Source organism: Euprymna scolopes, chromosome 46, assembly GCF_053919585.1.
Source record: "Euprymna scolopes isolate OS-2025 chromosome 46, ASM5391958v1, whole genome shotgun sequence".
Taxonomy (NCBI): Eukaryota; Metazoa; Mollusca; class Cephalopoda; order Sepiida; family Sepiolidae; genus Euprymna; species Euprymna scolopes.
Window position 1 is genome coordinate 31,459,519 of NC_136527.1, and position 25,079 is coordinate 31,484,597.

Consider the following 25,079-nt stretch of genomic DNA (forward strand, 5'->3'; position numbering starts at 1 on the left):
GAAATAATCGGAAATCTATAAATAAATAAATAAAAATACGAAAATGCGGCTTTAAAAACTATCAGTTTCCGCCATTAAACGAATGCAACGAATTAGAGAATTAACAAAAAATAAAAATTAAAAAATTAAACTTGTAATCTGTTCTATCTCATGTAAATATTAAAATGTTAAATAAAATAATACTAATTTTATCCGTGATATTAACCAAATAGATCGGCTCTATTTCGAAATGATTTCCTTTTTAATTTTTCCTCTTCAATTTTGTTTTCTGCGAACTTGCTCTTCCGTTCGTCATCTTGAATGTTAAGTTGAGCTTGTAAAGTCAATCACATTTGAAAAATCGTTTGCTTTATAAAAGCAGATAAAGTTAATCGAAAGAAGATTATAAAACAAAAACGTAAGTATTACTACATGGCGCACGTATGTGTATTTTTTATTTTCATCTTTTTTCGTCGGATTATTATCGATCAGATTTTGTTTTCAATATTGATAACTTAAACATAAAAAAAAAGGTCAATACGTAATTCTTTATGTTATCAATATTGGTCAATTCTGTATGCGTATTCACGTACAGAATTGATAACATTTTTCTTGATTTTTGTTCTTTAATTTCCCTGTGTCTTTATTGAAACATGAAATCAGAAAAAAAAAATCCTAATGAAAATATTGATTTATCATTGAAAATTTTTCGCTGTCGATTGTTTTTGTTTTTAATAATGACTTAAACATAAAAAAACTTCTCTATCGTTTACAAAATAAATAAATAAATAAAAATAAAATAATAATTTTTAAATGTTTTACAAGTAAAAAAAAAATCAGATTTTGTTTTCACTAATGACTTAAACATAAAAAAAGGTCAATTTCTAAAAGCTTTAAAAATTACAAATATTCTTTAGAATGACGACTTTTATAGGTTTTCAAGGATGCTGAAAATGAATAAATACTTCAAAAGTGGTGCAGAGAATTAGTTTTTATGACACGAGGAAAGTATTTTTTCGAAAATTGAGGTTCACGTTTCTATATAAATTTAATGTAAAATGAGCATCCACTTTCTGGCCACATGGTGATATTTCGGGGGAGGGGTTGCCTGAATGCCGTTTTGGTAAATTGTAACTTACTTTCCACCTTAATAGTCATCTTTACCATGACGAATTCTGAAGGTTTTAGGGTATGCTGAAAACGAATACCACATTAAAAATTGCTGCAAACAAGTAGTATTATGGATATTGAGCTAAGTAATTCTTTATGTTATCAGTGGCGGCCACCAATCATAACATAAGGAATTACATTGTTTAATATTTGAAAACTCGTTATTGTCTTATTAACTAAATTTTTTCTTTCCAAGAATAAGTTTCTTTTTTTTTTAAATGTCTGAATATGAGGAACGCCCTATGCATGGTAAATATCATCTGATAATTTAAAATTAACATCAGTATATGACACTTGATGACTTCCATGTTTGAGTTTATAAACAAGAAAAAATTCATTTCTTTTGTCTTTCTCATAATCTTTTCTTTCATAATTCATTCCAAACGCTTCACATACTCTGTCAAAATGGTTAGCCGAAATCATCTTCCAAAGTGTCACGTATAAAACGAATCCTAAGAAAGGAATATTTTTTAAACACAGAATATAGATCTCACCCAACCTAATGAATCCCTCTCTCTGGTTCCTCTTCCCCACTTCCAAACTCTGAACCAACCCTAGGCCTTTCTAAATCGATCCGATTATTGTCTTTGACATCCACAATAGGTACAAATAGGAGATAACTTGTGTCCAAATTATTGGCAATTTTTTATGCCATGTTATGTGTCAGGACTCTTCAATCAATCAACGACCTTTCTCGTTGATGTAGACTCCTTAATATTATATTTTACTGTCTTGGACATCCACAAACGATGATACAGCAGATAATTTGTTTCCAAATTATTTGCAATTTTCGATGTAATGCTATATGTCATGACTCTACGATCCATTAACGGCTTTTCCCATTGATGTTGACTTCTCCATATTGGGATATCAGTTTGTTCTGTGGCTCAATCACTATCCAACTCATTGAACTTTCCTCAATCAACATTACCCACAGATGTTCCACATGCGCCTTCTGGTGGTTCTTATAAAAAACCAGATTTCCAATCTTAAAATCTACTGACTTTATTTTCTTATTCTTGTTCTCTATCAGTTTTTTTCTAACTTCCTGAATGTTATTCCTTACCAAAGTAAAAGATCGATGCATCTTTTTTAGAGCAATCTCGTGTTACTCATCATCATAGTATACTTTACAAGGCATTATATATTATCTAACTACAAGATCACGTCTCTTTTGTAGAACAAGTAGTATGGTTAGAATTTTCTTGTTTCACTCACATGAAATCTGACAGCTGCCAACATTTGGTTTATGTATAAATCCCATGACAACTCATTGTTCCTGATCTTTTTTGCTTAACTGTCATGCATCATCCTATGAAATCTTTCTACTTCTTTCTTTGTTTGGTAATAAACTGACATGGTCACATGATTTATGTTGATGTCCTTCAACACCTTCTTCATGACTTTGTTAATATTTTCCGGCCATTATCTTTTAACAGCTGGGGTGGTACTCAAAATCTGGGGAGAATTTCATCCAACAACAGATGCACTACCGTTTCTGCCTTCTTATCAGGAACCGCAAAAGTCTCCAGCCAACCTCTATACATATCGATGAAAATCACTATCTCCTAGTTACCCAAAAGTGTCTTTGGTAGGGCCCAAAATAGCCAACACCAGTTTTATGAAAGGAAAAGGAGGCTGATCACACTTCTGCATCCTAGGTTGCTGCTTCCTCAGATCTCTTGTTTTGCACATTTGATATATTTCCTACATATTCATTCACCTCCTTTAATAAACACGACCAGAAATATTTTTGCTTTATAGCATGAAAAGTCTTTTCCATAACTATTATTGTCATGGTACTGTACTAACACTCTTTTTTAGGATGCAACGGTACATGTTACCTTATCAATAGTTCATTGTCAGGTTGGGACAAGTAATACACTATCTAGCCCATCACTCTGAACTGTTTGTTCTGCATCCGCATCTTTAAATCTAAAAATTTCATTATCTGCCTTTTGTTCCCTAATTTAATAAAAACATAACATATGACAGCAATAAGCCCTCAACTTTCTTATCCAATGAAAACTATTTTGTTTCAAACAAAACGATTTCACGTACCATCTCTCTTGCATATCAATAAGATTATGAGATAAAAAAGTAAATTTGTTTTTATATCAGATCATGGATCATTTGAGGCAAAAATTATTTTTTTTGTAAATCAACAATAATATGACGTCATACGAATGAAAGATCTGACTTGTCTCACAGTAGCTGGAGTCGAGATTTTATCGACTTTGACTTTTTCCAGGTCTGGCTATATACTCTGTTCACTAACTTTGAACCCCAGATCCTGTTCTTCTCCTAAAATCTCACACTACATCACTTTCAACCTGAGGTTGTGCTTATGTAAAATGACTAGTAGTACCCTATGTGATCCAAGTGACTTTCCATCGTATCTTAGAATATTAAAATATCATCCAGATCTGGTAATGCATAATATTTCTGTCCCTGTAGAACTATGGACATTAATTGCTGAAACATCCTCGGGGCGTTTGCGAGACCAAATGGTATAATGTTAAAGTGAAATAAACCTCAGTTGCAGGTAAATGAAGTTTTTTTCTTTATCATTCTTATTTAATAAAACCTGAGAGTAACCTGATTTCAGATCTAAGTTTACAAAGTATTTTGCCGACCCAAGTAAGGCTAATATGTCATCAATGACCGGTAACACGAAGGCAAACTTCTTCATGACTTTATTTAAAGCCTTTACATCTATTTTACTACCATCCTTTTTTTTCTACTTACACAATCAGAAAACTCCATGGACTATTCGATCGTTCAATTACATCTGCTTGCATCATTTCACCTAAATTGACGTACATCCTCACCCCATTTTTCTTAAGCCACTTGCAGCTTTTATCACATTTGTGTTGAGATTCTCTGAAACAAAGAAATTATGGTAGAAAGACTGACTTTCATTCCCTACTCTTAATCGAGCAAGCCCTTCTACAATTAATGGGGAACCATTAGCTGTTCTTAAACTTTTTTATCACACAGTCCAGGTTCCTGTAAGTGCTTAAAAAATACTGCTAATTATTACTAACGCCTAAATTGAAGTACATCCTCATCTCCTATTTTCTTAAGCAACCCATGACTGTTATCACACACATGTGTTGAGATTCTTTGCGACAAATCAGTCATGACGGAAAAACTAACATTTTATCCCTACTCTTAATCGAGAATAGAGCTAAGGGAAATTATGTGTTAACATCCTGGATATTTGATAGAAACAAAAAAAAATTTAGAATTTTGAGTGGGGGTTGGTTTCACATGAATTTAATGTAAAATGATTTAGCATTTAAGACCATTGTAGCGTCTTAGGACAGTTCACCAATATAATTTTTATGGGAAAAAATCATTTGCACTTTTTTTAAGGAAAGATCTTTTTTTACATTTATATGTAACTTACAAAAAAATTTTGTTTAGTGGGGAGCAATATATACTGCACGTTATCATTTATAAATTCGTTTGAAAAAAAACAAAACAGTGGTATATTGACGACTTAAAATGCTTTGGTTTGTAAAATATGACTATTTTATCAAAATCCCCTTGGAATGTGTGATTATCCTAAGCATTTTATCGTTCATGTGTATTGCTACTGATAAAAATCTCAAAATAAGGTGGAAAGTTTAAGAAAACAATACAACAGAGAGCTAGATATAATATAGTATTCAAGAGTGATTCGATTCTAAAGAAACATGTTCATGGAAAGCCACTTATGAAAAACTCATGACTACAAGATTCCATGTAAATGTGGAAAATTATACAAATGTGAGTCATGCCATTCACTAACAGTAAAATTAGAAAAACATTGAAAAGCTGTAATATGTGGAGAGATTGAAAAATTAGTTATAGCAGAATATATATGGATGGAAAAGTGAAATCATCTACGATTATGGGATAAAGTAAAAATTATAAATGGAGAAGTACAATGAAGAGTAAGCAAGGTTATATATTATTTAACATGATAAAGGAACCATTAATAATAATATATATACATATAGTAATATGCAATAAAAACTGTCTATATATATATATATATATATATATATATATATATATGATATGAAGTAATGAATACTGATAACATCTAGAAACAAAATAGTTCTTAAAATTCATACTAGGATTGTCTGCTAGGACCTATAATGCTAATATATGTTGCTATGATTAGAGTACTTGGTAAAATTTAGTTGTAGGTTACATACTACTGAACGCAAGAAGTTTTTATCCTCAGTGAGATTGAAAATAGAATTAAAAATTACTTAGGAATTTTTACCCAGTCATCGCTACCAATACGAGAGCATGCTAATCCCATGTACTAAATAAAACGTTCCATTCAGAATTATGTAAAGATTTTTTGAGTTCAAGAGAAAGGTTCTCAAGTTCGACAAAATACACCCAAATAAGATCGGAGGTAACATAGAAACGTTGTGAAAATAACATCCAAGTGGAGAACAGTATTCTGAAGAATCAAATAATATGAAGACTCGATCCTTATCTCTAAAATAAAAAAAACGTTATTACTTTCAGTTGGAAAATAAAAACACATTAATTTTGTAAACAAACCTGTATTGAATTAAAAATATATTCATTTATTTTTTAATTTCATTATTAATAAATATTTGGATATTTTTTAATAAATACCAACATAATAAATTGAATTTTACAACATGAAATGTACTTTTTCAAATTTATTTTATACTTTCAGAATTTGAAACAATGAAAAGAAATTCATTAATGGATAAGAAGCACTTTTCGGCATTGTTGATTTAAAAATCGTAAAAATAATTATGAATTTCTTCATATAAATTTTCCAAAGTTGAAATTTATTAGCGTGCCTATCATCACACACTTTATTACATTCCTACTTTTGTGGAATCAGATGCAAGAAAACATGAGATACAAACAACATTCTTGTGAAGTATGTGGTTCTTCTTTTGCATGGAAGTCAAATTTATTGCATCATATGCTAACACATGCGGGAGAGAAACCACATTCTTGTGAAGTATGTGGTTCTTCTTTTGCACTGAAGTCAACGTTGTTGCGTCATATGAAAACACATACAGGTGAGAAACCACATTTTTGTGAAGTATGTGGTTCTACTTTTGCACAGAGGTCACATTTATTGAGTCATATGAAAACACATACAGGAGAGAAACCACATTCTTGTGAGGTATGTGGTTCTTCTTTTGCACAGAGGTCTCATTTATTGAGTCATATGAAAACACATACGGGAGAGAAACCACATTCTTGTGAAGTATGTGGTTCTTCTTTTGCACTGAAGTTAACGTTGTTGCGTCATATGAACACACATACAGGCAAGAAACCACATTTTTGTGAAGTATGTGGTTCTACTTTTGGATGGAATTCAAGTTTGTTGCATCATATAAAAACACATACGGGCGAGAAACCACATTCTTGTGAAGTATGTGGTTCTTCTTTTGCACAGAGGTCCCATTTATTGAGTCATATGAAAACACATACGGGAGAGAAACCACATTCTTGTGAAGTATGTGGTTCTTCTTTTGCATGGAAGTCAAGTTTGTTGAGTCATATGAAAACACATACGGGCGAGAAGCCATATTCTTGTGAAGTATGTGGTTCTTCTTTTGCACAGAAGTCAAATTTGTTGCGTCATATGACCACACATATGGGAGAGAAACCACATTCTTGTGAAGTATGTGGTTCTTCTTTTGCATGGAAGGCAAGTTTGTTTAATCATATGAAAACACATATTGGAGAGAAACTATATTCTTGTGAGATATGTGGTTCTTCTTTTGCACGGAGGTCACATTTATTGTGTCATATGAAAACACATACAGGAGAGAAACCACATTCTTGTGAAGTATGTGGTTCTTGTTTTGCATTGAAATCAAATTTGTTGAGTCATATGAAAACACATACAGGAGAGAAACCACATTCTTGTGAAGTATGTGGGTTTTCTTTTGGATGGAGGTCAAGTTTGTTGAATCATATGAAAACACATACGGGAGAAAAACCACATTCTTGTGAAGTATGTGGTTTTTCTTTTGCATGGAAGTCAAGTTTGTTGAATCATATGAAAACGCATACAGGAGAGAAACCACATTCTTGTAAAGTATGTGGTTCTTCTTTTGCACAAAAGTCAAGTTTATTGAATCATATGATAACACATTCAGGAGAGAAACCACATTCTTGTTAATTATGTGGTTCGCCTTTTGCATCCGATTGAAATTTGTTGAGTCATATGAAAACACATACGGGGCGTTCCTAATGATACTTTACTTAACAGAGCAGCTACAAAAATAAAAATAATAGTTCAAAATACTCCACACATTATATTTAAAAAAATTGGAAAAGCTACCAAACAATAGTGTGCTAAGTTTTTTCTGGAATTATTATTATTATATAAGTAAGGAAGGTTTTACAGATTGGCTTTAAAGAGGATTCCTTCACTATGATCAGGATAGAATTATAATGACTGCTCACAATGAAAGCTCGATTACCACTGCTTTTAATAAGATAGAAAAAAGCTGGAATGTTTGGAAAGTTTCTTTTTGTAGTAATTATAAGAGCAACTGAATTAGACAAAAGAATTTTAAAAACTGACAAATATATTTGGTGAAATGATTTCTCGGTTGAAATGTATGAGAATTAATTTCTCGATTGAAATATATTACATTAAAAAAGAGACAAACAACATTCTGGTTCTTTTAATAAAAAGAAAGATTTATTGTAGGTAGGAACCCCTTCATTTTTGAGAACTTTGGAGAAAATTGAAACAAAAGAAAAAAACTATATGAAATCTACAAGCTAGCCTCATGACAAATCGTTATAAATATTTTTAACACAATGCTTAGAACACTAAACACTTGCAACGAAGCAATAGCATGGATAATAACTGTCTATAAATTTTCTCTGGGTATTAATTAATATCGTAATAAAATCATGTGTAAGTTCCAAGAGGATCTCTTCAAACTAACTAAAGTATATGGTTTAACTAACAATTTATCGGGTCAATTCGACATTCTTTTGTGAAAACTTATTCACCTTTATCATTTGCATAAGAATGTGACAGTCTACGTCGCTTAAGTGACCATCTAACATAAAACCCATTGGAGAACTGTTTTATTCTTTTTTTTCTGTTTTTGTTACAAGACTGACCTTTTGAAGCATGCACACATGCTAGCCAAGTATATTTTGATTTTTATGACAAAGTAAAATAAGAAAAATCGAAATGCTATATTTTTGTAATGTATGTGGCTTTTCTCTAACGAAACAAAATAAAATAATCCTTTGATTGTGTTAATAATTTTCTTTAAATAAACAAAGTTTTTATTCTCAAAGTTTCATGATATGAAATTTACAAACAGTCTCCTGTTGTATGTATATCCCTGTCAGAGGAAATGATGACATTAAGTTTTCACAAATCTTGCAGGGAGATGGTGGCGTCATTTTACATATAGCGTCTGCTATTCCTAAATAGTCACTGCTCTGTTAGTGACCAGACTCAACGTTGCTTAACTTATATAATGAGAACTGGTGTGGGACGTGATTATGACATGTGTCGATTGTTCTAGAATTAATTTGGAGATGTGCAAAGAATGTGAGTCAAAAGTTTTCTAAAGAATGATTCGGAGACCAAGGCCCAGTTTATGCATTGGAAGCTCTTAGATTGACAACATCCAAAAAATGCAAGGTCACATCCCTGCAAACGTGAAATAAAGTTAACAAAATGTTCGAATTGATTCTTTTATTAATTTAACTTTTGATTAAGTATTTTATTCTGCATTTTTTATTTTTCCATGTATTTACGTAATTTGGCATTAAAAAATGTGTTTCTTCTTTCAATATTCTTTCTAGATTCAGATTGGAAACTCTTTTCTATCCTCAAATACATGAGATACTTCTTTGCCATATCATGTGACACATTTCTCATATGTTTATCTAGGGAAACTTTTAATCACGCCACCTGCAGCATATTTCTGGTAAGCAACAGGTTATTATGAGTTGTACGACTGTAACCCTCACCAAAATTCATAAGAAATAACAAATTTTTTATAGGCGTATGTTCTCAATATATAAGATTAAGAATGTGGTTTTTCTAGTTTTAAACAATTTTCGATTATGAATATTTTGAGTTAATAAATTCTTGTAAGAACTAACTTGCATTTGAAAATGACGAAAGGAATTAATCACCACTACAAAGTATACAAAAGTACTATGCTAAGTTGTTTGTTTTGAAATCCTCAAATATAGCACTCCCATCCGTACACACAAAAAGAAATTTAATCACCTTAAAAACGTCATGGTCATAATTTTGTGGTGGAATGTGATTCATCATATATAGCTTATATGTCGTTAAAACCTTTTGCACAAACAACATTCAACAATTTAATTCTATTTTATAATCTACATTTATTCACATGCCTCACAGAGTTGCATATTTTATAATTGGAATCTATCTTTCCGAAAATTGAATAAATTTATAATCTACATTTATTCACATGCCTCACAAAGCGGAATTAAATAACTCGAAAAGGGTAGATATGCCGTAAAACAAAAACAATCAACCAACCAAAGCCTCACAGAGTGGCATATTTTATAATTGGAATCTATCTTTCTGAAAATCGAATAAATGCTGCAATAGAAAAATCACACATTACGAGGTTTTACCTGCGAGCAGATCCTTCTAGGACAGAACAAACACTACATTGAAATAATACCACGAAAGTCTGATTTGTTCATCTGCTTTCTATGGCGTAAGTTAGACACAAGGTCAACTCATATTTAGAATTAACCTCTTAGAATGCCAAATTAATCAACAGCTGCAAACAACCTTTGTACCCTCGCCATACTTCACGCAATTATATAAAATTTGTGATTCGAAATAAGTAGATAATGCCTGGGATAATACATTCATGAAACAAAACATATACTTGACTTTTACCATCACCAATTGCTTATAATTATTGCTAATACCTTGAAATAACTTCCACCGTTAAATGCGGGGGGGATTCACATGAATGTTTTTCAGGTTAGTGTGCTCTTCCATATGTTTTTTTGCTGTCTCTTCAAATCCCTCTTTCCAAATCACGTGTTTTATAAACAGCGTGAACGAGGATAAGATGAAGAACTTCATTCAAGTTTCAGAACCAGTTTTTTTTGTGCAACCGGTAGAGAGCAACTACAGTTTCGGTCTTTAATCACACATAAGAGTTAGAGATGACGAAACATGTATCCATGATTATCTAAAAGAATAAAGACAATCGAAATAGAAAGACAAATTCCATTAAAATCTAATAATGTTACAGATGAATTCATATTTTTAATCCTAGTTATTTTTTAGATAGAAATGTTTCTTCTCTTAATACAATTACTTATTTCGGTTTTCTAATGTTTCTTCTCTTCTTTCGATTTTCTAATTATTATTTTTATAATCTTATCCAATTTATATTTCGATCTGCACATATGGGTATTGCCAATTTCACACAATTACGTTATCATAGCCTGGGTTGTACTCTCTGCACTCCCTTCAACTTAACAGTAATTAAGATGATAAAATGCAAACACATCCACTCTCCAAAATAAGGATGCAATACCCGGAAGTAAAGACCATACAACATTATCTAGTACAAGATGAAAACGGACATTTTACAAAATTAATTAATCCGATTCAAAAACTTGTTAATAGAATAAAAGATAAAAATGAAAGTTTTCGGATGGCAAAATAATTGTTTGAACGCTTGATAACGCCTCCATTTATTTATATATGTTCAAAACACAAGCATGTCCATGTAAAACAAATTAATAACTCGGTGGCGATAAAAAATAAAAATGGTTCTGTCGACAGAACGAAGATCGGATTTTTTTACAAAGGTCTACCACACCAGCAATATTAGACACAACTTCAATTTATCTAAAAAAAATCCAGTTTCACAAAACATTACCCCCCTCATCTGATTCCCCGAAAAGAGATAATCTGTTCCAATTACGCACATAACCTTAACAGTTCTTCAAAACCGGTAGTGATTAAGGTTAAAGGCAATATAAAATAGCAAGCCAGCTATCTTATAGCTGCTGCTGATTTTCTCATGAGTACTCTGTTACACTGCTCCAGAAAAAGGTTTACCTATTGTTTCGATATTTTGTAAAATTAAAGCATAAAAATACATATATATGCATACATATAAAATATATAAGCTTAATAGAATCTTATATAGAAATAAATATTTTATTTTGCATAATTCTTATTGTTTTAATTTGTAAGAAAAGATCATTTTCAACTTGACATCTTGTGTATTAGTGAAGTATATTTTTTCAATTGAAAGCAATGCTAGTTTCTTTAAGAACTCATTGTGTTCCTTCGAATTTTTACAATTCTTTTCAAGGTTGAAAAATAGTTTTTTTATCTGATTTAGTAATGTGAAATTTCAAGAATATTTTCATCAGTTTTGTAATTTCACTATAATAGACATGAGGGGAAAACGAATGTACACATATCAAAAGTAATAGCAGAGGCATTAGAAAACTACGTCCAGTTTATAGAGGAATGGAACCGCAAATGAATAAAAACAGGTAATGCTACTAAGACTAAGCTTCGTTCCTTTAACAATCATAAAAAACTATAAACTATTACCATAACTAAAAACATATTACCTGACAATCCATTTTTCAAACTTGTCGGCCTAATATTTCCCATATATCCTATATCTCTACCATGCAGAGTATTGTTGTCACATCTAAGTTGATAAGTCTACCACTAGTCTTTACCTATTAGACATGATCCAAAAAGAGTTTCAAATCTAATAGAATCCGCACTATCTGCCATGCTCCAGCCCCTGTCACATCGCTGGAATGTTGCATCTGTTTGCCAATTTTGTAACTTCTTTAATTGAATGTGCTCTGATTAAATAGCACTTGTGAACCCTCGATGTACAATCTCCCGAATGATGCGAAAGCAGAAAAATCCCAACCCTTCAATGTTGAAGCCTCTAGGTGCCGACAATCCTTATATTGTAGTAGAATTCCCCTTGACTTTTGAACCCGCTTCCCATGATTCCTAATTCCCTGGGTGTAATGATATGCAGAAGTTTAAATGTAATGTGAATGGGCATCTCACTGGTAAGCTCTCCACAATCCCATGTTAGATATGATTCCAATTAGTAGCACCTTACGTCCAAGTAGCAATACGCCATGTTTGGTCTCATTTTACAGGAATTTTTCCTTTCTTATGGGCCCATTTTTAATTAAAAAACTTTCTGAAAATAAAACTTTCTAATAAATAATAAACCTTTTTAAAAATAAAAAATAGATGAATTGAATAGAACAGGATAGTGAATAGATTTGAGGGAGAGAGGGAGTGATGTGAAAGCGATAATGATGAAATCATGTAACCGTGATAGAGTAGGGAAGGAATAATATAGAAAGAAGGGGGAGTGGGGGAGGGGGTTAGGGTCAGGGTTGGGGAAGAGTAAAAATAATAGAAAGAAGGGGAGAGTGGGAGAGAATAATATGGTGAATAAGAGAGGAGAGGGGAGGTTGGCGGAAAGGATGAGAGAGAGAGAAAAAGAAAAAAATAAATAGAAAAATAGGGAGAAGAAAGAAGAGAATATATATATCGTTCCGTTGAAATATATTTTCTTATAATCTATACCAATCCTTATTTAAGAAGCTCAATGTAATTATAGAGCAATATAGAGAATAAATAACAAAAAATGATATTCCAAAATTCATGATGTTGGCCAACTTATAATTTATTCCTTTAATTAAGTTGACTTACACAATTCTTGACAGTATCTGTTTCGTAGTGCAAAATCAATCACTTAATTATTATATCAATCAGTGAATCTATTATGTCCTTAACTCATCAGAAGAAGTTCTATTTAATAATTAGATAATTTATTAATTCTAACTTGTGTATTCATCCTTATAAAAATAACATTAATAAATTATAAACTATGTTACATGTGTGTATGTACTAAACTAAGCTTAAAACGATTGATCATTACGATTATTATAATCAATTGATTTGAATTGAAAACCAGACATCATTCAATTTTCTTGACTATTGTAATCAAGCTTTCAAAAATCATAGAATGCAAAACCTATACTTACGTTATGTTAAGTTTAAAAATTATTTGAAACCTCCTTTTTATCGTAATTGTAAATAATAAAAATTATTTGAATTAAAGTGAGGCAGAGTTACTTCCCTTGGAACAAAACTAACGAAATATTAAGTTTACTTTTATTTATTTTTTCCTCTTTAATTTAAATTTTTCTTCTCCTTTAGCATTCATATTATAAACATTTTGTAACCCATAGTCATCCATATTCAACTAATAATTAATTTAATATAGTTTTAATGTCTTTCACTTAATATTATAAAAAAAGATTTACTCGGTTTATATTATAAATTAATTCACTAATCTGTCCAATATAAAATTTAAGTATAAAAAATTATTTCAATCGATAGTCATAAGTTGTACTTCATTTCTGCTAATGGTGAATTGTAAAATAATTGGTTACTTACATTCATTGATATAATAATTTAGTGATTGATTTTGCGCTACGAAACAGATACTGTCATGAATTGTATAAGTCAACTGAATTAAAGGAATAGCTTATAAGATGGTCAATATCATGCATGTTGGAATATAATTTTTACTTATTTATTGTGTGTGTGTGTGTGTCTCTCTCTCTCTCTCTCTCTCTCTCTCTCTCTATATATATATATATATATATATATATATATATATATATATATATAAAATATATTTTAGTCATCGACATACAGACCTGTTTCGTTGTTTCACAACTCATCAGTGCCGCTAGACTAACACCTCTCCCAAGCCGAGGATCGAACCTAGAACCGTCGTGATGACAGTCGGCAGTCCTACCCCCTGACTACGGAATCGGTGGCCGAAATTAAACTGTCCGCATGCGTATTTAAATAAACATCCGTCGTCCGCTACTCGTAGAGGGCTCAAACGTTTTGTTTGTAAACAAATTGCGAGCTTCGCATTATTTCAGCTAAATTAAGTAGCGAGTAAGATAATTTACGAGAGTGCTCTACCGAAGAGGGGAGCTTTATAAAATATATTTTAGTCATCGACATACAGACCTGTTTCGTTGTTTCACAACTCATCAGTGCCGCTAGACTAACACCTCTCCCAAGGATCCCGAGGATCGAACCTAGAACCGTCGTGATGACAGTCGGCAGTCCTACCCCCTGACTACGGAATCGGTGGCCGAAATTAAACTGTCCGCATGCGTATTTAAATAAACATTCGTCCGCTACTCGTAGAGGGCTCAAACATATATATACAGTGGCGGCTCGTGCCTGGAGCTGTGGAACTGCAGCACCCCCAATCATTTCTACTCAATATTATCGATACACGGTAAAAATAATACGTTTATTTTTTCCTATCTATGTGATAATATATCATATTAATAATATATATATATATATATATATATATATATATATATATATATATATATATATATATATATATATATATAATCCTGAAGCTTAATGTCGATAACTGTCCCCATATTCATTTAAGTATAAAAGTAAAACTTTGCTTGGAGCTGCCAAATTCACAGTTACACATTCTTAGCGAAGTTCGCTTATACGCATGCCCGCTTCAGACGGCGAATGAAAGCTAAATTGGAACTGTCATTTTAGCAGTTCCAAACGCTCGTGAAAACCAGTGTTTGCGTGTTTTCGCTTATATTATTATTTTTTTAAAAGGCTTGTTTACAAATGTTTTGTTTTTATTATTATTATTAAAAAGTGGAAAGTGTTCTTGTAAATAAATATCCACCTTAAAAAAAATTCTCACACTTTTAAATGCGATTTAAGCAGACAAAAATATACAATATGCGAAACTTTTTTTTATTAAAAGTGTTCGGGCTTTTTACTCGTAAAGCTACCAACGTAACTAATGTTATTTTTTCACGTACGGCTTATTTTCTTTGTGTTTTTATGTAGTTTGAAATCTATTCATTTTGTGGTAGTTGAACTTTACAGAATAAAAAATATTTACATTTTTTTTCTATAGAAAAGCGAAGAAAATTTTATTTTTTTAAATACATTTTAGTTAAAAATGTTTTTTAATGTTGCTCATAGTACAAACATGTAATCTTTTTTATTCTATATTTTATTTACAAAGTAAGTTTAGTTATAAACACATTTTTTAATTTTAAATAAAACTGTTATCCAATAAAACCATTTTTAAATGGTAAATTCCTAACTTTACCATCGTGTGCAAGCAAGTAAATTTCAAAGATTTTGTTTTTATGAAAAAATAAATTATTAAAAAATTGTAAATAAAATGTATTTAAAAAAATGTTTTTCGTTTGTTTGCCTGCGGAAAAGCCCAGAAAATTTATTTAATCTGTAAAGTTTAATAGAAATATATTTGTATATTTTTTTATTACTCTGTAAAGTGTACACAATTTAAAATAGTATTTTTTTGTTCAAATGTTTTTGCGTATTATCCCTTTTTCGCCGGCTTATAATGGCAAAGTTAAAAAATATTTGTATTAAAAAAAGACAATTTTAATGGCAAGCTTATTTTGTTATACGCCTATTTTTAATTAACAACAAGCTTTTTATAAATAAAAACGTTTTTAAATAGTAAAACTATTTTCGTTAATAAAAATCTGTTATCTAAAAGTTATAAAAGTACGATTCAACTCAGTTAGAACCCGGTTCAGTTGAATCGCAAAAAGAGGATCACGTAAACATTGTATTCTTCTACCCTAATCAATATTCTACTAATAGACTGCCTAGTACTTACCTTTCTCAACACAATTGATATAAAAGAATTTAACCATGGTCTCCTTGCATCCCCAAGAAATAACTTCTGTGACGGTAAGTGAACTTCAACAGATTGAGTTTTCACAGCTACCTCTCCATGATAAAGTTGAAATTAAGAAAAGAGGCCGTTCAACGCCTGATATTCAAATATCTCAGCCAGGCATTAGCAACAACAAAGTGCATATTCGTAGCTTTAATTCTGACTGGTACCAACGGAATAGTTGGCTTTGCGGCTGTGAACTAAAAAAGGCATTGTTCTGCTTTCCTTGTTTGTTGTTTGGGGGTGATGTAACGTGGACAAAAGATGGTTTCAGAACTATTAGCAAAATGAAAGATAGAACTGAAAAGCATGAGAAGTCAAAGGAGCACGTTGACAATATAGTTTCCCTATCAATTTTGGGGACCGTAAATATTAAAGAAAAACTTAGTGAGGCCTACTGACTTTCAATCAATCATCATAACATGAATGTTAAGAAGAACCGTGAAATTTTATCTAAAATAATAGATTGTATTTTCTTTTGTGGGAACTTTGAAACTCCCTTACGAGGACATGATGTAAAAGATGATTCAGCAAATGCAGGTGTATTTAGAGGATTAGTAACTTTTGCATCTAAATTAGATCCAGATTTAAAGAATCACTTAGAAACCAGTAGTGCCTTCAAAGGTGTTTCCAAGACCATTCAGAATGACATACTTGACTGTCTTTTACAAATATACCGTGATGAAATAAGGGCAGAAATTAGCAAAGCTTCCTTTGTAGCTGTCATGGCTGACGATACAACAGATGTGTCTGAACATACACAAATGATCATTGTTTTACGGTACGTCTTGGATGAAAAAATACTTGAACGCTTTTGGGGATTCTTTATTCCAGAAAACCAAACCGCTGATGGAATATCAAAATATATTCTACAACAATTGGATATAATCCGTCAAGGGAATCGCCCAAAACTGATAGCTCAGACATTTGATGGTGCAAATGTCATGAAAGACAAAAAAGCTGGTGTTCAGGCGAAAATAAAAGCAGTTTATAGTAATGCACATTTCACTCACTGTTATGCGCATCAACATAATTTAATAATGAGGAATGCAGCAAGCATTACACGAAATGCTAGAATATTTATCTCTAACATTTTGGCTATTCCGACCTTCTTTTCTGGATCACCACAGCATCTGTCCATTCTCAAGAAGCATTTGGATGTAAGCATTCCACGTCCATCCGCCACGAGGTGGAACTTTAACATACGGACCATAAATAGAGTTCATGAAAATGTTCAAGCATTAAAAAAATGTCTCACTGAAATTCAGTCAACATCATATGTAGATGAAACCGTTGCAGAAGCGACAGGAATTCTGAAATATTTGAACGATGTAAATTTCATATTTTGGTTAGAGCTATTTCATCAAATTATGTCTCATGTTGAAATTATTTATAATCAAATGCAATCTCGGGAAATTAGCATATATAAAGTCAATGAATACATAGCAAATTTCAAAACTGCTATTTTAGAGATAAGAAACTCCAAATACTGTGAAAATCCTTCACAAACACTCAAGGCCGAAGCTAAAGAACTGTGTGACTATATATCTGTTGATATAACGGACGGATATTCTTCAACTAAACATTTAATAAATTGTTTAACAAGAAAAGCTTTGCTAGTTTTAAGAAAGAACTACCTACAGACGAGATATCCTTGACAACTGAAGCATATCCCATGATTGACAAACAAAAGCTTGAAACTGAGTTAGAAATATTTTATAGTAGGTCAGATATCCATGAGTATTGCAAAGTAATTGATCTCCTGAAATTTATTTTGGAAAACAATTTAAAAGATGTTCTTAGTGAAATCACAAAACTCGTAAAAATTATCTTGACAATTCCCATGACTACATCAGAGGCAGAACGTTGTTTTTCAACTCTGAAAAGAATAAAAACTTTTCTAAGGAGCACCATGGGTTGCGAAAGACTAAATGCACTTGCAGTGCTTTCAATTGAAAAAAAGTTCTTCAGCAGTCATTCAAAAGTTAAGGAGAAAATTATCAATCTTTTCTCACAAATTAAAACAAGAAGAATGGAATTTACTTTCAAATAAATATAATAAGTAAGCTATTCCAAATATTTACATCTATTTAGAATGCCTTTAAGTTATTGTATTTTTATACGTGTGCATACGTATAAATTATGTATATTTTTTATGTTTGTTTTATTTTTACACAATATTAAAATAATACGCATTTTTTAAACAGCACCCCCACTAATCTTAGGCACGAGCCGCCACTGTATATATATATATATATATATATATATATATATATATATATATATATATATATATATATACAGTCCTGGTCAAAATCATAAGACCACTTAAGAAAGTAAGCGTTTACGCATATTATCGAAGTTTTAATCAAACAAATAGTTGAAACCCTTGCCAAAAGGGAAAATATGATGAAAAAAATGAAATCTGCTTCATTCGAAACCTTAACCCTGATCTAATAATTACTTTCTTAAGTAGTCTTATGATTTTGACCAGGACTGTATATACATAGGAAGGTTAATGGAAAAGGCAGGGTAGTGAAAAAAGAAAAAAGGGAGGAAAGAATGTATATATATATAATGAGAAAATGGTGAATAAACCTGAAAAAGAGCTCAATACTAATGTAGAGCAAAATATGTTTTTATTACCGTTTTTTGTCTGTTTAGTTACCCATGTTTCCACTACCAGGCTCGAAATAACTATCTGATATTTTAATCAGTTTACTTGGCAGATTGAATATTTATTATAACGGAGTACGAAAAGTACAAAATACAAATTCAAATCAAAACATCAGTAAAACAACTGTAAATTCATAAAAAAGCGATAACAAAGGTAGAAAGGGATAGGGTTAAATTACAAAGCCATAGGCAGAAGAATTAAAAGAGGGGGAGAGAGAGAGGAGAGCAAAAGGAAATGAGAGAGTGGTAAGTTATTGAAGGAGAAAGAAAAGAAAGAAAAGAAAGAATGAGGCAGACGGTTAAATAGATGAGCGGGGGTTTCACATCATTAGGCCGTTTATCAAGATATGGAATATAAAATGTAGAAAGTAAAAAATAATCAAATAATAAAATAAAAAAAAAACTGAAATAGAAAATATATTTCTGGTCTCAGAGTCGGAGAGAGAAAGTGGTAGAGAAGAAGAAGAAGAAGAAGAAGAAGAAGAAGAAGAAGAAGAAGAAGAAGAAGAGACGTGAAATATAATATATGAGGGTAGTGCATTGAAAGGTAAATACCTGAATTATTTTTTTGGGTGAGGTAGGTGTGTCAAAAGTTTCGTGAAAATAGTGAATAATTCCACCCCATCTTTCCAAGCTTATAACTCATCGAAAAATGTAATTCAAGCCCTAATTTTTTTTCAATTAAAGAAGCAAGGACCAAGGTTTCATAAAAACAACAAAAATAAAACAACGTGGTTATTTTTTTTTTTAACTTTTAAACTTCGGACTTTACAGGTAAATTTCTAAAAAAACAGTACTTTTTTTGTTTTAAATTTGAATATATTATTTATTGACCTTTTCTCTTCAATTTGTGATATATAAGACTTTGGTACATAAATTAATTATTTACTTTTTAATAGACATTTCAAAATGGGAGGCGTGAATTATTCGACCCCCTGTCTTTCCAAGCTTATAAATCCTCGGAAAATGTAATTCAAGCCCTAATTTTTTTCTATTAAAGGAGAAAAGAATAAGGTGCCATTAAAAAAGGAATAAAAAAAATAACGTGGTTAAAAAAAAGGTTTTAAACTTCAAACTTTACAGGTAAAATTCTAAAAAACACTACTTGTTTTTTGTTTTAAATTTGAATATATTATTTATTGACCTTTTCTCTTCCATTTGTGAGTAAATTAATTATTTACTTTTCGGTGAGTAAATTAATTATTTACTTTTTAATAGACACTTGAAAATGGGGGGGGCGTGAATAAAAAAACGCTTGTCTAAAATATTATATTCGGTTTATTGGAAAGAACATAAAATTTCACATTGACCCTGAAAATATCGTAAAAATAGAATCAATAGAAAAATTTTGATAGATTTTTAAAGTTTAAAAATTGAAAAATATTGAGTTCGTAAAATTCATTAGTTTTTTTTTTAATAATTCTTTTACTTTTAAAACAATTTTAATAATGTATTTTGGAAGTATAATCCATAAAGAAAATAAATAACCCACTTTTAACAGTTTTTAAGTTGTTTTAAAAGTAATAGAAATATATATTTTTTTATTAAAAACAGTAATGAGGTTTCCGAACTCAATATTTTTCAATTTTTAAACTTTAAAAATCTATCAAAATTTTTCTATTGATTCTATCTTTACGATATTTTCAGGGTCAATGTAAAATTTTATGTTCTTTCCAATAAACCGAATATAATATTTTAGACAAACGTTTTTTTTTTAATTTACGCCCCCCATTTACAAGTGTCTATTAAAAAGTAAATAATTAATTTACTCACCGAAAAGTAAATAATTAATTTACTCACAAATTGAAGAGAAAAGGTGAATAAATAATATATTCAAATTTAAAACAACAAAAAAAACGTACTGTTTTTTAGAATGTTACCTGTAAAGTTTGAAGTTTAAAACTTTTTTTTTAAACCACGTTATTTGTTTTTTTTTATTTTTTTTTTAATTTTTAATGGCACCTTGGTCCTTGCTCCTTTAATTGAAAAACAAATTAGGGCTTGACTTACATTTTTCGAGGAGTTATAAGCTTGAAGAGACAAGGGGTCGAATAATTCACGCCTCCCATTTTGAAATGTCTATTAAAAAGTAAATAATTAATCTATGTACCAAAGTCTTATATATCACAAATTGAAGAGAAAAGGTTTAAAACTTAAAAAAAATAGGGTATAATTACATTTTTCGAGGAGTTATAAGCTTGGAAAGATGGGGTGGAATTATTCACTATTTTCACGAAATTTCGGACACACCTAGGTGTAGTGATATAGAGAAGGGGAGAGAGGGAGAGGGAGAAATAAACGGGAGGGGTAAGGGGGGAGGGGGAGGAATTTCAATTTTTGGTTTTAAGATTTGGTTGTATTTAGTAAAATTGTTTAGCTATGCACTGAAGTATATGGATTGATGGAAGGGAAAGGGGAAAGATAGGGGCAGAAAGGTTTAGTGAACGTGTCATATTGCGTTTGGCAATGGTTTCAATTTAGATCGCTCGCAATGGCCACGGCAAATCCTGATGTACATCCGACAATGAATTGTTTTAGGCAGTTAAGAGTGCATATGCCAACACACGCTCACATACGCACACATACATACTCATATAAACACGTACACGCATATATGTATATATATATATATATATATATACATATATATATATATATATACACATGTATATCAACATATATACCACATATGCACAATCAAATATATATGGAAAGTATGCGGAAACATACATGCCGATAAATGCACCCACATGCACACACCCATATATACATATACACACAGACACGCGTATACATATACATACATAAAAACTTAATTTAACCACATAAATAATTATTTATCAATACGTAGGTAGAGCTAGGTAGTAAGTTATAATATATATATATGACGAGTAAGCTACACAGAATATTCTGCGTTTCATCCACGCTAGGATTCATCAGTTTTATGCGGGTATTTTTTGGTTGTCTTGCGTTTTTATATACGCACCTTCTATTGAGCTTTTAGTTAACCAATCAGCTCTCTAGTTTCTACCGCACCCTTCCTAATCAGTCAATGAGCAGGTACTTACAGGACAAAGGCCCAGCTGATCTCCGGTTGACCCGTTTCTTTGTGTGTGCTATTTTAGTAGGGAGCGTCCTGGCCTATTTTAAACCTAGATTAAATGTGTTTTTTTTGTTTTTTAAAAGTTATATATATATATATATATATATATGATAATTTGTGTATATGTATGTTTATTTTATTTGTTTATTTTCTATTGTTATTGTTAGTTTTAAAATTATTTTGTCCTATCCTAGAGTAAAGTTTATCCTGTAAATACAGTTGTTCGCTATTTCTCTACTCGAGTTTAATAGATGTTGGCGTTCTTTAAATATAGGATAACAAATTTTCATGAATGCATAATCTACATGGATCGTCTAGGTCCCTACGTGTGTTTGCTTACCTTACTATTTTCCATTCGACTCTCGGCGAACTTCTGCTTTCTTTGAGTCCCCAGTATTTGTTTGCTAAAGTTGTTTTCATTCGGTGTTTTTTTAATGTACTTTTGTGGTCATAATATCGGGTTTTGAAATCTAAGGAAGTCATACCTATGTAATATTTCTTGTTATTCGGGTTTTCTTTCGGAAATATTGTGGCCTGGTAAACTAGGCTTTTGGTTAGACATTTATTTTTAAGCGGGCAAAGTGTGCGGTATCTGCAGTTGCATTTATCTTGTTCGTTATTAGTATTTTGTTTTTATTTCTAGTATGGTTTTCATTGTCCGGAGTTGGTTTATTATTATTATTATTATTATTATTATTATTATTATTATTATTATTATTATTATTATTATTTCTACTAGTTACATATGTGTCTTTTGTGTTAGTTTTATTTTTGTCGTGTCGTGTTTTCCAATTTGTCCTGTTAGTGCCTGCATACATATATAAAAATGCGAGACAACAAAAAAATCCCCACATACGCTTGTTGAATCCTAGCGTGGATGAAACGTGGAATATTCTATGTAGCTTAATCGCCATATATATTGTATAAGTTTATATATATATATATATATATATATATATATATATATATATATATATATATATATATATATATATATATATATATATATAAAGGAGGTTGGAATATATGAGGGTTGGTCGGGTTAGGGTTAGTAATAGTATTAGTGAATGCGGAAGTGGAGGATTGAATTGTATTCCAGGTATAAATTAAGATTATAATTGGAAAGTTAAATTTAACTAAATGGAACAACAGACATATGACATATGGAGTATATGGGGTGTCGGGCACTTAATAGTATTAGTGAATGAGGAGATGGAGAATTGAATTATATTCAGGGTAAAAATTAAGATTATAATTGATGAGGTAAATTTAACTAAATGGAACAACAGACATATGACAGCGGATAACTGTATGGTGGATGAATAGGGTTAAATGGGATTAAAATAAAATTTGAGATATAAGTTACTCTGTGAAGAGGAGGGAGAGGATAAACCGTAAAAGATAGGATGGGATAAGGTAGGGGAAGATTGAGGTGGAGGTTTTTCTTTGTAGATGTTATAGTAATTTGTTATATAGGGCAAATGGTTACACTTAGTGTAGAATTTAGCAGTATGTTTATATTTATACATATGTATATGTATACATATTTACACACACACACACACACACACACACACACACACACACATATATATAGATGTATCATAAATACACGAAACTTTTAGTAAAAAAATTTTGAAATCGAATAAATTAAAATTAGTTTACTTAACAAACAGTAGAGTTAAGTTCCAAGATTAACTCTTAAACCGTCTTTTCAATTAATAAAACTTTTTAAAATATAAACAAATTACAATAATTATAAATGTTGTTTTCTTTTTCAAGTACTTGTCTATTTTCCATTCATTATGTCCTTCAAGAGTTATCTCCCTTGGCCGGGCATTTTTCTTTTAGAGTTTCCTCTAACTCGACACCGGTAGGTTGACCAGTGTTTTGTTCCCTTTTGTAGTCAGCGTCCTTTCTGACCCCACATGTCTCTGTCTTTTATCTTCTGTTGTACTTCGCCGTTTTAAGCCATCTCCGGTAAGAAACATTATATATCTCCTTCTTACAGACACTTTTTAATAATTTTAACGTTATTTTTTTTTAGAATTATTACATCTTAACTACGAACTTTGTTTATTTTCTTTACTCACATATCCGGCCCCCTTACTTTTGTGAAAAAAAGGGGAGGGGATTAATGATTGCTCAAGAGAGGGAGAGCGGTGTACACTTACCTTGCTTATTAACTAAAAGAGATTGGCTTGCCTTCTCTGCCTTTTTAAAGTTTTTTTCCCCCCGGTCAGGTGACAGTTAATCACATGACCTTTTGGTTATTTAAAAGGAGATTCTCTCCAGTTGTTAAGTTTTATATATATATATATATATATATATATATATATATATATATATATATATATATATATATATATACATTTGTGGAAGGTGCCGGAAAGCTACTCTTTGATTACCTCAACTTTGCTGGCTAGAGACTGTTAACAGACTGTCACATCGCGGAAGGGGGGGGGCAATTCTTCCGCAACTTAAGGTAGGTGCACATTGCTTCCTTTTTTCGACTTACCAGTCATTGGATTTTAAGGGAAAATAATTTTTTTCACAGTTTCTGACGACGCCTGAAAAACATTTTTCAGAATAACTTTTTCTTTCACGTGTAATTTTTTTTCCGTATCGATATTAACTTTAGGCACGTACAATATAGTCCTTTTTCAATATCTTCATTTTTAATGTGTTTGGTAAACTGCACAAGCATCAGATTAACTGTAGGCTTAAATGTTTCAAACACAATTAAAAAAAAATCAGGGATCTAAAATAAATAAATAAATAAAAATACGAAAAGGCGGCTTTAAAAACTATCAGTTTCCGCCATTAAATTGCACGTGCAACGAATTAGAGAAATAATAAAGATGAAACTTGTAATCTGTTCTCTCTCATGTAAATATTAAAATGTTAAATAAAATAATATTAATTTTATCCGTGATATTCACCAAATTGATCGGCTCTATTTCGAAATGATTTCATTTTTTATTTTTCCTCATCAATTTTGTTTCGAAATATTTTTTTTCCATCTTGAAGTTGAGCTTGTAAAGTCAATCACATTTGAAAAATCGTTTCCTTTATAAAAGCAGATAAAGTTAATCGAAAGCAGATTATAAAACAAAAACGTAAGTATTACTACATGAATTTAGTATCGATTTTTGCGCATTTGCAGAATACGTTAAAAATGTAAGGGAGATAACTACATTTACTAAACGAATAATCCTAATGAAAATGTTGATTTATCGTTGAAAATTTTTCGATGTCGATTGTTTTTTTTTTTTTTTTTTTTCAATATTAACATAAGCATA

The 25,079-nt window shown here is 30.9% G+C and overlaps 1 long non-coding RNA gene across 1 annotated transcript; it reads left to right on the plus strand.

The window, feature by feature from the left end:
- Positions 1-295: 295 nt before the first annotated feature.
- On the plus strand, positions 296-11,378 carry LOC145270963 (uncharacterized). The gene is made up of 2 exons (XR_013865632.1): positions 296-397; positions 5,861-11,378. It is a non-coding gene; the product is annotated as an uncharacterized LOC145270963 (long non-coding RNA).
- Positions 11,379-25,079: the final 13,701 nt, after the last annotated feature.